Here is an 18952-nt window from a genome sequence, read left to right as displayed (position 1 = left end):
TAATAGGTAAAATACTCCAGGTTAGATACTGGAGGCTATCTGGAAGAGAGGAATTTGAAACTGATTTCCAAAGGACAGAACTGGACAGGTTGTTTAACGTTCATTGATTCCTGAAGTATTTTTTGACCATGTACTGCTTCAATCTGAGATCTCCATCTTTCTGCTGCTTTATGAAATGAGCAGGAATTGTCTGGGATGGATGGGGAGCAAGTTTATAAGACAGAAGAGGCAAGTTGCTAATATAGGAGATGGGAAAAATATTCATAGGACATGCATACTGTTAGAACAGGTGATAAGTACTGTTAAGTGAGTTTGATCTCAATTCTAAGTAGGAAACTTGAGAGAATGGTTGAAATTTAACTCTGGAGTCTGACTATCTGGGCCACTTTATAAATTCTCTACATAAAATATGTAGTAAACACTTACCTTAGAATAAGACTTTATAAATGGTGAGGATGAAGTTACCCATTTTCCCATCACAGCTGTACCACACATTCAGATTCTCTGTCATGATCAGAAATATCTCACACTACTAATCTAAGCATGCTCATTCAGGGCCCTTTCTTTGGTTGTAACTGTATTTCATTTCACTCATATATTCTGTTGAATTTAATTATACAACTATTTCTTACCCATATTTAGTGGGATACATACCATTTTCCTAGGCACTGTGAATTACTTTTTTAAATGATGAAAAAATTATGACCTTTCTCATAAGGAAGAAGCAGTCTATTGAAAGAGGAAAATTTGCTGACGCTTTAATTATGATACGATTTTCCAAATCAATTTCTAAATATTGACCGTAAAACATGTTTGGTAATTCTGATTTTCTTAATGGAGGAGTAGCTTGTACTATTTCAAGACAAACATATCTTCACATAAGAATTTTAAACTCTGGTTACAATTTTTAAAAAAACAATTAAACTACAGTTGAAAACTGATGAACAGTTATTTGAAGGCACTGGAAAGTGACCAAAGGCAGACACAATCTGGAGTGAAACGTGCAGGGTGACATCCACATTTATGATAGCTTTTTCCCTCAAGGAACTCCCTAGTCTATGTGATGTGGGGCAGTTAGAATTGAAACAGCAAGCCAAAATCTTATTGGATTGAGATGTCAGAGGATGGAGTTCAGAGTTGGCAGACTGACTGAATTTGAGGAAGCAAATTTTGGAAAGGATGGAGCCACAGAGGGAGGGAACCCATAAGTCTTCATGTAATGTCTCCTAATGTCTTAGCTGATTTGTGAACTGTGCAAGTAGAGGGGAGTCTATAAGGACTTGGGAAAAGAAGTGAAAAAGTGAAATTTGCCCAGTAGTATCCGACTCTTTGCAACCCCATGGACTGTAGCCTGCCAGGTTCTTCTGTCCATGAAATTCTCCAGGCAAGAATATTGGAGTAGGGAGCCATTCTCTTCTCTGGGGATCTTCCCAACCCAGGGATTGAACTGGAGAAAAGTAATAATTAAAAGGCTAAAAGAGCTGAGGAAGTATCTGATGAAAGGAAGATAAAATTAAGAGTATGCGTTAAACTAAGTTGTAAAGATTTGGTAAATGTCTAAGGGTTTACTTACAACACAGAAAGAGCCACACTATACAAATATAGATGATGAATCAGGACTAAGACATTAATTTGAGAAAAAGGGACAAAACTGCAGCATTGAAAGACCTAACAAAGACAAATCTAAGCCACCACAATGTCAAGGTTGTCAACCAGTAATTTGCCTGCTAGAATTTAAAAAAAAAAAATTCTTTAGAGAAAGATAACAGAACCAAGGGTCTTATACATAAGGTAAATATGCACTTAAATAAATGATTGGACATTGGACATGGAAACAGGAAAATGTGACTTCTAACCTAAAATACAAGACAATTGACAGAAATAAATCCCTAGGTAATCTAGATGTTTAAATAAGCATACAAGAACTTTAAAGCAGAATTTATAAATATATTCAAGACTCAAGAAAAATATGGTCATAATGAGGAAACAGTTGAAAACATAAGCAGAGAAATGAAAATGATTTTTAAAAACCAAAAAACTAAGGTACAATGTAGGAAACAAACAAAAAATAATTGGAAAGGCTTAACAGCATATTGAAAGCAGGAGAAAGTGTCAGTAAACTTGAATAGAGATTAATAAAAAATATTAATATAAAGAAGATAAAGTAAAATATCTGAACTGAAAATATGCAGAGTGTCAGTGATCTATAGAACAACATTAAACCATCTAATATTTTTGAACTATCTCAGAAAAAGAGAAAATCAGTTGAATTATTAAGAAGAGCCAAAGGGGTAAAGTACAATAGCTGAAATAAAAATAATTCATTGGGAAGACTTAACAGCAAATTGGAGATGGCAGAAGAGAAAATGAGACAAAAATGACATTTGAAGAAATGATAGCTAAAAATGTTTAAAATTAAATGGAAAGCAAAATTATACAAAGGAAACCACATGTAGGCCTTGTTTTCAAACTTGTATAAGCCAAATATAAAAAGGAAAATCTTGAAAGCAGCCAAAGGGATTTGGGAAATAGATTGCCTATAGGGGAACAATGGGCTTCCCTAGTGGCTCAGATGATAGAGTCCGCCTGAAATGTGGGAAACCCGGGTTCAACCCCTAGGTTGGAAAGATCCCCTGGAGAAGGAATGGCAACCCACTCCAGTATTTTTGCCTGGAGAATTCCATGGACAGAGGAGCCTGGCTGCAGGCCATGGGGTCACAAAGGGAGCTACTGACACTTTCACACTAGAGGGACAATTAGATAAATGTCAGCTGACACCTCATCATAATTGAAGGAGGCTAGAAACAATGATTAGAAAGAAAAACTACCAGCCCAGAATTCTATTTACAGTAATAACATCATTTAATAACAAAAAAAATTAAAATTTTCGTATAAATAAAATTTGTCAGCAGAACTCATACAGAAAATGTGAAAAGAAGTTGTTTAGGCTGAAAGGACAGCAGATGTAAACTTTGTTTTAAAAAGGAGATTAAAAACACTAAGAGTTGTAAATCTAAGTACATGTAAAAGAATATGTTTTTTATACTGGTAATTAAAAAATACTATCTAATGCATAAATTATAACATTATCATGGATCTATAATATTTATAAATGTTAAAATATATAAAAGTACCATAGAGGACAAAATGGTGATAAACAGAATTATACTTTTATTAGACTCACGTATTTACATGAAGTGATACAATATTAACTCCCACTCCAGTACTCTTGCCTGGAAAATCCCATGGACGGAGGAGCCTGGTAGGCTGCAGTCCATGGGGTCGCTAAGAGTCGGACACGACTGAGCACCTTCACTTTCACTTTTTACTTTCCTGCATTGGAGAAGGAAATGGCAACCCACTCCAGTGTTCTTGCCTGGAGAATCCCAGGGACGGGGGAGCCTGGTGGGAGGCTGTCTCTGGGGTTGCACGGAGTCAGACACGACTGAAGCAACTTAGCAGCAGCAGCAGCAGCAGCAGACAGCGATAAATAGAAGAAACATACTGTAATCCCTAGAACAATTGTTAAAAAATAATATAAAATAAATGCATTTTAAAAGCCAATATTGGATTTTAAATGAAATAATACATTACCTGCTAAGCAATTAAAAACAGAAAGGAAAGCAGGGTAACAAAAAAGAAAAAAAAAAAAAGAAAGCAAATAATGAAATGGTAAATCTAAACTCAACCATAGCAATAACTCCATTCAATGTAAATGGCCTAAATACTACAATTAAAAGACAGAGACTATCAAACTGGATTTAAAAAAATAAAGTATGACTTGACTATATATTGTCTACAAGGAAAGCACTTTAAATATCAAATTATGGTTATACTGACAGTGAAAGAATAGGGAGATATACACAATAAACATACAATATGAGTAAGCATAAAAAAGCTGGATTGGCTATATTCATATTAGACAGAGGAGATTTTAAGACAAGGAGAATTATTAGAGATAAAGAGGGATTTTCATAATGACATGTATGTAGTTATCATGAAGACATAAGTAATAAACATCTATGTGGAAACTGACAAAAAATAAAAGAGAAATGGAGAAATTCATAAGAAAACTGGAGATTTTAATATCCTTCTCACAGTAATGATGGCATAAGTAGATAGAAAATCAGTAAAGACATAAAGATTTTAAAAGCACCATCAAATGCCTCAACCTATTCGTATTGAATAGAACACTATTCCCAAATGCAAACCATGCATTCATTACAACTCCTCATGGAATTTTTATCAAGGTAGACTATAATCTGGGCCATCAAATGAGTTATAAACATTTTCAAAACATTGAGATACTGCAAAATATGTTCCCTGATCATAATGTAACTAAAGTATAAACAAAAAATAATAAGTAAATAAATGAAATTTTAAAATAGGCAAACAACGTGAATAGGCACTTCACAATGGAAGATCTAAAAATGGCCATAAACTCATTAAAAAGTACCCAGCCATCATTAGTCATCAGGAAAATTCAAATTAAATCCACAAGGAAATCATAGTTCATGCTTACTAGAATGACTAAAACAAAAAAGACTAGCACGTTCAAGCATTGCCAGGGATGAAGAATACTTGGCATTCTTATATCACTACTGGGAATGTTCTACTTTGGGACACTTAATATCATATAAAGTTAAACATATATCAACCTACCCTATTGCTTGGTAATTGCATTCCTGGGTATTTACCAAAGAGAAATGAAAACTACGTCCCCAAAAAGACTTTCATAAGAAAGTTTATAGTAACTTTATTCAGAAGTGCCTAAAAATGGAAATATCCAAATATAGAAAATGGTATCCAAAGTGTGGCATATTCATGGAAACTGCTAATGGGCTTCCCTCATGGCTCAGTGGTAAAGAATCTGCCTGCAATGTAGGAGACACAGGAGACACGGGTTCAATCCCTGGGTCCAGAAGGTCCTCTGAAGGAGGAAACAGCAACCCACACCCGTATTTTTGCTTCAAGAATCCCATGGACAGAGGAGCCTGGAGAAGTACAGTCCAAAGGGTCACAGTCAGACATGACTGAGCAACTAAGCATGCACAGCAAGCAAACAAAACCAAATGGACTATAACACAGGCAACAGTGTGGATGGATTTTAGAGACAGGTTGCACAGAAAAAGCCAGAACCCAAGAGACTGCATACTGTATGATTCTATCTGTGCGAAGGCAAAATTATGGTGATAAAAATCAGAATGTTGGTTATTAAGAGAGATGAGAATTGACTGGAAGAGGGCACAAAGAAACTTTATCTTTGCTGGGATAGTGGTTACACAGGTATATACTTTATCAAAACTATTACACTTTGTACTATATATACTTTAAAATCCATGGACTTTGCTTCATGTAAATTTTACCTCAATTAAAAAAAAAAAAAAGTACATATTCTTGACTCTAATCTACTCTCACCTGAAGTACTTTATCCATATTTGCCAGCAGTTTCCCTGGACTCTGTCCTAATTAACCTTCAAAGCTATGTTAAAACATTTATTTTTGCCTGTTGTCTTAATTCCAAGGGATACGGTAAAATATAAGTTGTCAAGATTTGGAAACCCAAGAAATGTTTAAGGTTAAGAAAAGAGGAATCTAATAAGTCCAGATATAGCCTTGGCTAGGCATTGCTACTCCAAGCAAGTTTTCACTGATTATGTTCAGTTTTCTTTTATTAATGATATTGTTTTCTAGATTTACTTTATTTCTGAGCAAAAGGGATATAAAGTCCTTTACATGTACTTTTTGTTTGATTATATATTGCAAAGTTAATAGCAAACTCTAAGCTTAAAAACTTTGAAGAATTTCAGGGCTTTAAAGATTTTTCTTTCTACTGTCAATGAAAAATTTTGTTTATTCTCTGGTTTACTCTATACTTTTAAAGAGTCATAGTCAAAGAAAGAGCAATTGAATATTCAAAGCTGACAATAAACAAGATTTCAGTTTCTTTACAAATGTAGGCTTACCACTTACCTGCGGTTAACCTTAAAGCTGTTGTTTTGGCAATATTATCATATGATTGAGAGTTCTGCTTTACTTAAACCCTATTGTTTTTAGCTTACATAGGTGTCATCAGGTCTTGTCTTATTTTACTCCTCTTCATCCACCCCCAACAAATACTGTACAAGTCAGACTGTAGTATAGTCTTTCTTTTGTAGGGAATATTTTTTAAACCACCTACTACCTGGATTATGAAACATAGACAAGAGCATATTAACCTGGCTGAGTTATTTCCTCTCTTGTTTTTTTATAAACACATATTCTAGCCCAGTCTATCAATGCCAGATGGCAACTGCATTTTGATACACTGAATATTTACCAAGTTATGTGGCGTGCTTTTGAAGTATTTCTTACCCTTTCCATCAAATGAGCTGACTCATCCCTCATTCATTTATTCCTGCTTTTAACAAGTTGCATTTTTAGAAACTTGACCTCAGCTTTATCAAAATGATAAAAAGATGTTTTAAAATTATGCATCAGAAATTCTAAAATCCTGACTACATGTTACGTCCTGTGACTATCGTGTATATTGTTACATTTTTACATGTCAGTAATGTACTAATTTCCCTCACATATTTTAATGAAACTTTGTTCCAGCTACATTACTGTTTTAGCATAGAAGAATGTGGTGGGAGTATATTTGTACCTAGACTGCTTTAGGATATTCAGGAAATTAAAGCATTTAAGGTTGAAATCACTTAAAATGACTATGAAAATAGCAACTGAACAACTGATATTTATGTCCAAGTCCTAAATAAAAACTGCTATATTTGGGGTCTAATGAAAGATTCAGCCTGTTAGAAATAGGCAGTAGGCCTAAGAATAGTGATAGTAATAAGAAAAAAGACTAAATGGCCTCAGAATATTATGACTCCCATATTTTCTTGGTCTTCATAAGAATATGCCTTTGTGGAAGCACCCTCAGTAAACAAATGCTGATATTCCTCAATCTAAGAACATAAAAACAACAAAAGAAACAGATGAAAGTACATGGCTTTGAAAAATGCGCATGGAGACCAATGCATATTCTAAGAATTCTTCTTGGCCTGTTAATCCCTGAAGACTATTTTAAGTAATTTAAGTTTTTATGGCTATTTGTCAATGACTTTTCAGAAACAGTAGAGAATATTGTATGTCTTCAGAAGTTAAGACTAAGAGCTTTATATAAAAGAGTTGAGAGTTTTCTTTGTGAATATTTTTTTTCAAAATTATTATGGTTTTTTTTTTTTTTCTGTTTAAGAGCAGACATTAGGGATGTTTGGAAAGATTCAAACAGTGAAATATGGAAAGACCTATTTAGATTTACCGAAAATCTCCCATGATACCATTATCCACTATATTTTCTAGCTCTGTTGTATAATTAAAATCGCTTCTGTCTTTTGTGTGTATTTGTGACACATTCTGCTTAGTTTCTAGTCTAGAGTAGGATCTCAAAAGTATTGACTGCCTTATTAGTTTACGAATGCACGTACAATGCTAATCATAGGGCTTGGTACACAGTGTGCGTCCAGTTGTTCATTCTTATTCTGCATATTAGTATTCCTACTGTTATTATTGCTACTTTTGAAAGAATATTTCCAAATTGCCTTTAGAAGTTCTCTCATTAAGCCTATCTTTTTATAAAAGATTTTGGAAATATATAATATAGCTAGTGTAAATTTAAAGCAACTTGAGTTATGTTCTAGAAGCAAAGGAAGGGGGCATTCTAGAGGCAAAACACCACTAACTTTGGGTTGGAAATACTTTTCAACGTATGTAGAACTTGAGGTCAAATCCGTTTTATCCCTACGACATGTGTGGACTCCTCTCTCTATAAACTGTGTCCGTTCTCTCGCCTACACGATCCTGTGAAAGATGAAGAGCAGCCTGATAAAGCACACCCATGTGTCGCGAAGCAGAGACTCGAGTCCACTGTGCACCCGTTTAGGTTTTGTAGGTCTACAACATTGTTAGTAGTTTCTTTAGAAAAAAATCAGCTGGAATTCCACATTTTCGTATTAAAAAAGCTCAGAAGATTTTCTAAATCTTTCATTTTTAATAACCCTTTTATGTATAATTAGCTTCTCAAAAACTACATTTCTGGAACCTATTTCTCCTTTTTTAAGTTGTTAATTTCTCTTGAATGTTTCTGACTTTGTGGGGACACACACACACATACACACAAAAGTAAGGTTTTCCACACGGTTTGTATTGTATTCCATGCACTGAAGTAAAGCAACTATGAAAGAATATCACATCCTCTTTGGTCCCTCTGCCATATTAAACTATGGTATAAGTAAATTATTGTATTATCTAGAGAGATAGGAAATTGGTGTGTGTGTGTGTGTGTGTGTGTGTGTGTGTGCATGCGCACGCTCAGTCATATCCAACTCTTTAGGACCACACAGACTGTAGCCTGCCAGGCTCCTCTGTCCACAGGATTTTCCAGCAAGAACACTGGAGTGAATATAGGTTAAATTTTTGAACTGGGAGACACTTCAAATGTAATTGAAATCATTTATTTAGTAACATACTGGTCAACTGCTTAAAGTTGCATTGTTTTAAGATACTGACATATTTTTGAGCCTTCTGGTTTAGTCAACTCTTTACTCCTGTAAGAGCTGGAGTAAATCATAATATTTGCTCTACTTTTATTTTGGAAGCATTACTTTCTGTATTTGCATTGTTTGAATTTGTTGCCTTTGTGTTGAAACTTAAAGGTAATTCTTTTGACAGTGACCTTTGCCAACTATATTTTGAACTTTAAAATACATTAGGACAAATTCTAGACAACCTAATGTATTTGGATTTTCTAAACTTTCTCTGTACTTTAGACATAATTTCGTTCCTCTATTAAGCTGTTATTCTAATAATTTATTGTATATAATTTATCAGTGCTATCTTTTAGGGGGAAGCCAGTCCTATGTAATATAACTTTGCTATTGTATAGAACACAAATTAATGAAGAAGTTAAGAGTATACTTTTTTGACTGACACTTTCAAATTTAAGATACTACCCTTCTAGCCTATCAGTGCTTAGAAGATAGGGTATGCTGAGTTTTTCCTTAATAAAAGATTATCATGTCTCCTTGTTTATCTTACTATACTTAACCCATTAGGTTAATGAAAACTATTAAATGTGAAAATATTAATTTAAAATGTATATAAAATGCTTAGCAAAATGTGGTACATAATAGTCATTCAATAAATGGTTCCTATTTTTATACTGTACATAATACATCCATAATTGTGTTAATAGAATTAAAATACTATTAAGACTGTGATTAGTACAATGTCTAGTATGTAACAAATAATAAATATTAGTTATGTTAACTAATAATTTCTTTAGTAAACTTTTTATTAACTGGAGTGCTAAGGCAATAATGGAAAGACTATCATAACAAGGTCATTAATACAGGTAAAATGACTATAAAACAGCACAAAATTTAGGGAATATTTATATTTAAAGTACATCTTTTTACTCTTCTGATATTACAACCATATTGCAGTATAAGTGGAAAATATGTTCTGTAATGTGGGAACCCTGAACATGATATAGTTGTGAAAAATCTCTAAAGGATTAACCTTAAAAATAATCTAGTACGGTTTTCTGTTTCTTAGTTCTGATCTTTAGTTTATTTTCAAATGATGGAAATTAATCTTTTTTCTTCTACTTCTAACATTTTATCAATTAGCAAATAAAGGGATGTCAACAAAGTGCCATATGGTCAATTGTCAAATGATTGTTACGAACAGTGAGTGCTCTCAGGACTAGACATCTTTCCTTTCTCTCACATAAATGCCATGATTACTAGCTCTTTACTTCATATCTGGTTTAGAGAGATACTAGAGAAGTGCTGGCGACCCACTCCAGTACTCTTGCCTGGAAAATCCCATGGACAGAAGAGCCTGGTGGGCTGCAGTCCAGGGGGTCACCAAGAGTCAGACACAACTGAGTGATTTCACTGTCACTTTTCACTTTCATGCACTGGAGAAGGAAATGGCAACCTACTCCAGTGTTCTTACCTGGAGAATCCCAGGGACAGGGGAGCCTGGCGGGCTGCCGTCTATGGGGTCGCACAGAGTCGGACACGACTGAGGCGACTTAGCAGCAGCACCAACAGCAGAGAAGTACTTAGTACTTACTGAGTACCTGCATAGTATGTATAACATATAGGTAATCACGATCTTGGAGATGATTATGGTTTAAACAGGCTGGTTAACTTGCTCAAGTTCATACTGGTCATAAGTAGTAGAGTTGGTTTCAAATTCACAGCTGTCTGACCCAAAACCAATGCTTTTCTTAGCATATCACTTGGCTTTTTCCACTCAACCTTAGTAAATTGCCAAAAGCTTTTCCTAGAAGTTTAACCTCACTTTAGAGACCTCTAATTGTCATCTAAGCTTCCTATTCTTAGTTCCTATTCTCAGTTACTAAAGGAAGAGCTTTAGAGGTAGAGGGAAGAAGAAAAGGAACTTTGTAAGGCGGGGAGTGATGAGCATTCCTCTTCGGCTTCCTCTGTGATAACGCTTACCTTTATTCCCAAGAGGAAAAACGTAAAAGTCCTCCCTTTTTAAGAAGTGTATAACTACCTTGACAAAGTTTCTTCTAGTAAGTGATTAGCAACTATAGCCCAGAATTCTAAGACTTTTCTTTTGCTTACTAAAGGTAACTCTTAAGCCTTCCCCTCTACTTAATCTGCATATTGTACTGAGGTTATTTATCTTCCAACGTTTTGCAGTTTCCCTTAGGAATACCCTTAGCAACTGACTTCCATACAAACTGTCTGGGAATGTTTAAGAGAATCATATCCCTTGTAACTAAACAAAATAGAACATTTGAATGGAAATTTAACAGCAAATTAGATTGGCATGATTACAGAAGATTGAATGAAACTTTTGTTTTCTTTATATTTGCACTATAAAAGTCAACTAACTCTCCAATATACAATAGAAGGGAAGAAAGAGATTATTCTATTTTGGGCTTATTGTTCAATATAGCTTGAGCACATTCTATCAATTCAACCTCCAGAGAAGATCTTAAAACTGATCTCTTTTCCACGGCCATTGCCTCATGCCTTAACTATTGCAAATGTTCCTAGTGGAGTTTTCATTAGGAAGGAGTTTTCATTAGGAGAAAGTAGACCCTTTTCCAAATACAAACTCTAGTACAAGGGAGAAAAGATAGGCTTTTTGCTCTCTTTAAACTAGACTTTCCATGTTTTATTTTCATCTCCACATCAATGTTTTCCTAGTTTCTCCCATTCACTATAATCCTATGAGAGGGTATCATGGCAAGGGGTGGCTTGGGTAACCTCCTTTTTGGTCTATAGACTCCTGTTGTCTTCCTTCTTAGCTGCTTTTCATATAGACTTTTTTTGTGTAGAGATTTTTTGAAAACTGAGAAATTTGAGAAAAATTTGTTCCTAAAATATTTATGCCTAATTTTTTTTATATAAAAGGCCTTAGGAAAATGATTAAGGATAAAAAAGTGACTCTTTTCTGTCAGTTTTTCTGATCACCTTCAATAATCCTGCTAATCTTCTGCATTCTTTTCTGGACTTGATACCATAGTTGAAGGTTTTGTTCCATCAATCTTTTTTCCTCCAGTCCTCCATCTAAGTAGTTTGTTCAGTGAGGAACCGAGCATGAACTATCTCCTGCTCTATAGTCTTCTTACACATTCTTTGTGATTTTATCAAGTCAGATAAAGTGGCTGTGTCTATTTTGTAAAGCCAAGTGGCTATATAAATCCTAATTGAATGGATAAAATTAACTTGGCTACTCCATAACTGTTTAGCTTCAGTTCAGTTCAGTCACTCAGTCGTGTCCAACTCATTGCGACCCCATGAATCACAGCATGCCAGGCCTCCCTGTCCATCACCAACTCTCGGAGTTCACTCAGACTCACGTCCATCGAGTTGGTGATGCCATCCGGCCATCTCATCCTCTGTTGTCCCCTTTTCCTCCTGGCCCCAATCCCTCCCAGCATCAGAGTCTTTTCCAATGAGTCAACTCTTCGCATGAGGTGGCCAAAGTATTGGAGTTTCAGCTTCAGCATCAGACCTTCCAGTGAACACCCAGGACTGATCTCCTTTAGGATGGACTGGTTGGATCTCCTTGCAGTCCAAGGCACTCTCAAGAGTCTTCTCCAACACCACAGTTCAAAAGCATCAATTCTTCGGTGTTCAGCCTTCTTCACAGTCTAACTCTCACATCCATACATGACCACAGGAAAAACCATAGCCTTGACTAGATGGACTTTGTTGGCAAAGTAATGTCTCTGCTTTTGAATATGCTATCTAGGTTGGTCATAACTTTCTTTCCAAGGAGTAAGCGTCTTTTAATTTCATGGCTACAATCACCATCAGCAGTGATTTTGGAGCCCAAAAAATAAAGTCTGACACTGTTTCCATTGTTTCCCCATCTATTTCCCATGAAGTGAAGGGACCAGATGCCATGATCTTCGTTTTCTGAATGTTGAGCTTTAAGCCAACTTTTTCACTCTCCTCTTTCACTTTCATCAAGAGGCTTTTTAGTTCCTCTTCACTTTCTGCTATAAGGGTGGTGTCATCTGCATATCTGAGGTTATTGATATTTCTTCCTGCCATCTTGATTCCAGCTTGTGCTTCATCCAGCCCAGCATTTCTCACGATGTACTCTGCATATAAGTTAAATAAGCAGGGTGACAATATCCAGCCTTGACGTACTCCTTTTCCTATTTGGAACCAATCTGTTGTTCCATGTCCAGTTCTAACTGTTACTTCCTGACCTGCATATAGGTTTCTCAAGAGGCAGGTCAGGTGGTCTGTACTCCCATCTCTTTCAGAAATTGTTTAGCTTGCTGCTGCTGCTGCTGCTAAGTCGCCTCAGTCGTGTCCGACTCTGTGTGACCCCATAGACAGCAGCCCACAAAGCTCCTCGTCCCTGGGATTCTCCAGGCAAGAACACTGGAATGGGTTGCCATTTCCTTCTCCAATGCATGAAAGTGAAAAGTGAAAAGGAGTCATTAAATAGCTATGACTCAACAACCCCCGCTTGAGGCGCTGGGTGGGGGTGGGGAAGAGAGTGAATGTGGGGGAACTAATAATAATATTAAAATAAAATAACATTGAATTTCAAAAAACACTATCCATTGTAAACTGATGCTAGCCTAAAAGATAACAGGAAACAGCTGACTAAAACAAATATAGTTGAAACATTTCTGGAATTAACAAACGAGTCCAGCTTCCGGATAGTGCTATCAAGACAAAGGAACATAGTCTTTGAGTGATTGGGAAAAGGGTGAGAGGTGAGTTTGCGAGATCCTCATCATTTGGTTAGATATTTAATTAGATTTGTCAGTAATGCTTTGGATTGTAGTTATAAGGTCTAAGGGAGCTATTAATTAATCATATACAGGAATTCTTTGATAATGTATATGCGTTTGAGAACAGTCGGTAGTAAAGAAAATTTCTGTACATACTTATTATTTACATAAAAATGTATTATGTGAATTTTTAAAGATAAGAGTAAGTGATTTTTGTATTTACTCACCAATATAGTCTCCTTCAATGAGTCCTTTAGAATATTAACATTTTACTTTTATACAGGGAACTTTTACTATATTTTCATATGCCTTTGATACTTGTAATAATCCCTTCAACAAATAACTATGGGGCCCATATATTTATGATGTGTGTGGGGTTTAAAAAATATGCTATTGAATATCCATTATCCATAGAGAAAGATTTTTTAATTTCCATATTAATTTTCTGATTATTTTTTCATTTCTAGAGCTAGTGAATTCATCTAAATTATATCCTAAATATACTTTATCCTGCCTACTCACAATGCCAAAATATAAGAGCTTATTAGTCCCATTTTCCTGGCTTTCTTACCACATCGATAGCAACGTTAGCAACATCGATAGATGGATAGTTAGACACAGAATGAATGAACCGCAGTGATATGAGAGCCTGCCTGCGAGGTAAGTCGCTTCATTTGTCTCCAACTCTTTGTGACCCTATGGACTGTAGCCCGCCAGGCTCCTCTGTCCATGGGATTCTCCAGGCAAGAAAACTGGAGTGGGTTGCCATGCCCTTCTCCAGAGGATCTTCCCAACCCAGGGATCAAACCAGCGTCTCTATGTCTCCAGCACTGGCAGGTGGGTTCTTTACCACTAGCATCACCTGGGAAGCCCTGCAGCGATGTGCAACATGGATAAATGTTAACATTGTAATATTAAGAGAAAATAATTAAATCTCAAAACATTATATAGTGCATAATAGCATTTTATAAAGCTAAAAGTGGGCTTACCAGGTGGCTCAGGGGTAAAGAATCCACCTGCCAATGCAGGCGACACAGGAGATGTCGGTTCAGTCCCTGAGTGGGGAATATCTCCTGGAGTAGGAAATGGAAACCCCCCCCAGTATTCTTGCCTGTAAAATGCTATGGACATAGGAGCTTGGCAGGCTACAGTCCATGGGGTTGCGAAGAGTCCCACATAACTGAGCACTCACACACATAAAGTTAAAAGCAATCGAACTATATGCACACTGCATACATAATAACTGTACATATACGAATGCATGCCTGTTTGCTCAGGTGCTTCAGTTCTCTCAAACTCTTTGTGGTCCCAAGGACTGTAGTCTGCCAGGCTCCTTTGTCCATGGGATTCTCCTGGCAAGAATACTGGAGTAGATTGCCATTTCCTCCTCCAGGGGATCTTCCTGACCCAGGTATGGAACCTGCACATCCTGCCTCTCCTGCATTGCAAGCAGATTCTTTATCACTGAGGCACCAGGGAAGCCCATGTATATGTATATGTATATATGTATACTCATATACACACACAAACATACATTTAAGAATACCGATAGATGAGATGAAACTACATGAAAAGGGAAACAAAGAAATGATAGACTTAAGAATCAGAATAATGGCTATCTTGGGTGGAAGAGGCAAGAGTGTAAATGAGCACAGCTAGAGTGATAGGCGTAGGTTATTATAAAGCTCCTAACTCTTCTTTCAGGGACATAGTTTGCTGCTGCTGCTGTTGCTAAGTTGCTTCAGTCGTGTCCAACTCTGTACGACCCCATGGACTGTAGCCCACCAGGCTCCCCTGCCCCTGGGATTCTCCAGGCACTAGTGTTTATTAATTTTGAAAAAAAAAATACGTGAATAAAGTAGGCTAGATGAGATCCAGTAAGGAGTATGTATCATGTAACCAAGGATTATGATTCATCTAATTCCATATACCAGAGGTACAAAAAAAAAAAAAAGCCACAATAATTACCTTATTTCAGTTCAGTTAAGTCACTCAGTCGTGTCCAGCTCTTTGGGACCTCATGAACTGCAGCACGCCAGGATTCCTTGTCCATCACCAACTCCCAGAGCTTACTCAAACTCATGTCCATCTCAACAGTTATGCCATTCAACTATCTCATCCTCTGTTGTCCCCTTCTCCTCTTGCCTTCAATCTTTCCCAGCATCAGGGTCTTTTCAAAGGAGTCAGTTCTTCTCATCAGGTGGCCAAAGTATTGGAGCTTCAGCCTTAGCATTAGTCCTTCCAATGAGTATTCAGGACTGATATCCTTTAGGATTGACTGGTTTGATCTCCTTGCAGTCCAAGGGACTCTCGAGAGTCTTCTCTAACACCACAGTTCAAAAACATTAATTCTTCTGTGATCAGCTTTCCTTATAGTCCAACTCTCACATCCATACATGACTACTGGAAAAACCATAGTTTTGACTAGATGTCCCTTTGTTGGCAAAATAATGTCTCTGCTTTTTAATAGGCTGTCTAGGTTGGTCATAGCTTTTCTTCCAAGGAGCAAGTGTCTTTTAATTTCATGGCTGCAGTCACCATCTGCAGTGATTTTGGAGCCCCCAGAAATAAAGTCTCTCACTGTTTTCATTGTTTCCCACCTATTTGCCATGAAGGGATGGGGCTGGGTGCCATGATCTTAGTTTTCTGAATGTTGAGCTTTAAGCCAACTTTTTCACTCTCCTCTTTCACTTTCATCAAGAGGCTCTTTAGTTCTTCTTCGCTTTCTGCCATAAGGGTAGTGTCATCTGCATATCTGAGGTTATTAATATTTCTCCCGGCAATCTTGATTCCAGATTGTGCTGCATCTAGCCTGACATGATATATTCTGCGTATAAGTTAAACAAGCAGGGTGACAATATCCAGCCTTGACATACTCCTTTCCCGATTTGGAACCAGTCTGTTGTTCCATGTCCAGTTCTAAATGTTGCTTCTTGACCTGCATACAGACTTCTCAGGAGGCAGGTCAGGTGATGTGGTATTCCCATCTCTTTCAGATTTTCCACAGTTTGTTGTGATCCACACAGTCAAAGGCTTTGTCATAGTCAATAAAGCAGAAGTCGATTTTTTTCTGGAACTCTCTTGCTTCTTTGATGATTCAACAGATGTTGGCAATTTGTTCTCTGGTACCTCTGCCTTTTTTAAATCCGGCTTGAATGTCTGGAAGTTCATGGTTCATGTACTGTTGAAACCTGGCTTGGAGAATTTTGAGCATCACTTTACTAGCGTGTGCTGCTGCTGCTGCTAAGTCGCTTCAGTCGTGTCTGACTCTGTGTGACCCCATAGACGGCAGCCCACCAGGCTCCCCCATGCCTGGGACTCTCCAGGCAAGAACGTTGGAATGGGTTGCCATTTCCTTCTCCAATGCAGGAAAGTGAAAAGTGAAAGTGAAGTCGCTCAGTCATGTCCGATTCTTAGCGACCCCCTGAACTGCAGCCTACCAGGCTCCTCCATCCATGGGATTTTCCAGGCAAGAGTACTGGAGTGCGGTGCCAGTGCCTTTTCCACTAGTGTGTGAGATGAGTGCAATTGTGTGGTAGTTTGAGCATTCTTTGGCATTGCCTTTGTTTGGGATTGGAATGAAAACTGACATTTTCTAGGCCTGTGGCCAATGCTGAGTTTTCCAAATTTGCTGGCATATTGAGTACAGCACTTTCATAGCATCATCTTTCAGGATTTGAAATAGCTCAGCTGGAATTCTATCACCTCCACTAGCTTTGTTCATAGTAATACTTTCTAAGGCCCATTTGACTTCACATTCCAGGATGTCTGGCTCTAAATGAGTGATCACATCATCATGGTTCTCTGGGTCACGAAGATCTTTTTTGTATAGTTCTTCTGTGTATTCTTGCCACCTCTTCTTAATATCTTCTGCTTCTGTTAACATCCGTACAACTTCTGTCCTTTATTGTGCCCATCTTTGCATGAAAAGTTCCCTTTGTATCTCTAATTTTCTTGAAGAGATCTCTAGTCTTTTCCATTCTATTGTTTTCCTCTATTTCTTTGCATTGATCACTAAGGAAGGCTTTCTTATCTCTCCTTGCTATTCTTTGGAACTCTGCATTCAAGTGGGTATATTGTTCCTTTTCGCCTTTACCTTTAGCTTCTCTTCTTTTCTCAGCTATTTGTAAGGCCTCCTTAGACAACCATTTTACCTTTTTGCATTTCTTTTTCTTGGGGATGATCTTGATCACTGCCTCCTGTACAATGTCATGAACCTCCGTCCATAGTTCTTCAGACAGTCTATCAGATCTGATCCCTTGAATCTATGTCACTTCCACTGTATAATTATAAGGGATTTGATTTAGCCTATACCTGAATGCTGCTGCTGCTGATGCTAAGTCGCTTCAGTCATGTCCGACTCTGTGCAACCCCATAGACAGCAGCCTGCCAGGCTCTGCCATCCCTGGGATTCTCCAGGCAAGAACACTGGAGTGGGTTGCCATTTCCTTCTCCAATGCATGAAAGTGAAAAGTGAAAGTGAAGTCACTCAGTTGTGTCCGATTCTTCACGACCCCATGGACTACAGCCTACCAGGCTCCTCTATCCATGGGATTTTCCAGGCAAGAGTACTGGAATGGGGTGCCATCGCCTTCTCCAATACCTGAATGATCTAGTGGTTTTCCCTACTTTCTTCAATTTAAGTCTGAATTTGGCAATAAGGAGTTCGTGAGCTGAGCCACAGTAAGCTCCTAGTCTTGTTTTTTCTGTCCGTATAGAGCTGCTCCATCTTTTGCTGCAAATAATATAATCAGTCTGATTTTGGTATTGACCATCTGGTGATGTCCATGTGTAGAGTCTTCTCTTGTGTTGTTGGAAGAGGGTGTTTGCTATGGCCAGTGTGTTCTCTTGGCAAAACTCTGTTAGCCTTCGCCCTGCTTCATTCTGTACTCCAAGGCCAAATTTGCCTCCAGGTATAACATGGCTAAAGGAAGATGGGATCAGAGTAATTTTGTCAGATGTATTCTTGAAGGACTCAGGCAAGTGCACGCTTAGACTTTAAACTATGCCAAATTGGCAAACATGGAACAGCAGGAGAAGGAAGCTCCTGGTAAATTCCTAGATAGACTGAGAGGAGCCCTTCACAGACTCACTGAGATTGATTCCGAAAGTGAAGAGGGAAGAATGATCCTAAAGATAGGTTTCTCACTCAGTCAGGTCCAGATATCCACTGTAAGCTATTAAAACAGGCATATGGACCAAATCGGGCTTCCCTGGTGGCTCAGACAGTGAAGTGTCTGCCTACAACATGGGAGACCTGAGTTTGATCCTTGGGTTGGGAAGATCCCCTAGAGAAGGAAATGGCAACCCACTCCAGTACTCTTGCCTGGAAAATTCCATGGATGTAGGAGCCTGGGAGGCTACAGTCCATGGGGTCACAAAGAGTCAGACATAACTGAGCAACTTCACTGGTTACCAGGAATCTCTTGACTTCCTACTTTTGCATTCCAGGCCCCTATAATGAAAAGGACATCTTTTTGGGATGTTAGTTCTATAAGATCATGTAGGTCCTCAGAAAACTGTTCAACTTCAGCTTCTTCAGCATTACTGGTTGGTGCATAGACTTGGATTACTGGGATACTGTATGATTTGCCTTGGAAATGAACAGAGATCATTTTGTCATTTTTGTGATCGCTTCCAAGTACTGCATTTTGAACTCTTTTG

The 18952-nt window shown here is 37.6% G+C and overlaps 1 protein-coding gene across 50 annotated transcripts in view; it reads left to right on the top strand.

Annotated features, from left to right (window-relative positions):
* ZBTB20 (zinc finger and BTB domain containing 20) overlaps positions 1–18952 on the top strand; it is an 863472-nt gene that overhangs the window by 498813 nt on the left and 345707 nt on the right. For 20 of the 50 annotated variants that reach the window (XM_060417983.1, XM_060417962.1, XM_060418013.1 and 17 more), the window contains one exon: positions 1–18952. This exon is cut by the window's left edge and continues 35576 nt beyond it; it is cut by the window's right edge and continues 22902 nt beyond it. The exons of the other annotated variants lie outside the window; for them this stretch is intronic. The gene's annotated coding sequence lies outside the window, so the exon portion shown is untranslated. 50 annotated transcript variants of the gene reach the window in all.

The sequence above is a fragment of the Ovis aries genome, chromosome 1 (genome assembly GCF_016772045.2).
Source record: "Ovis aries strain OAR_USU_Benz2616 breed Rambouillet chromosome 1, ARS-UI_Ramb_v3.0, whole genome shotgun sequence".
Taxonomy (NCBI): Eukaryota; Metazoa; Chordata; class Mammalia; order Artiodactyla; family Bovidae; genus Ovis; species Ovis aries.
This window is presented reverse-complemented; position numbering and strand designations above follow the sequence as displayed.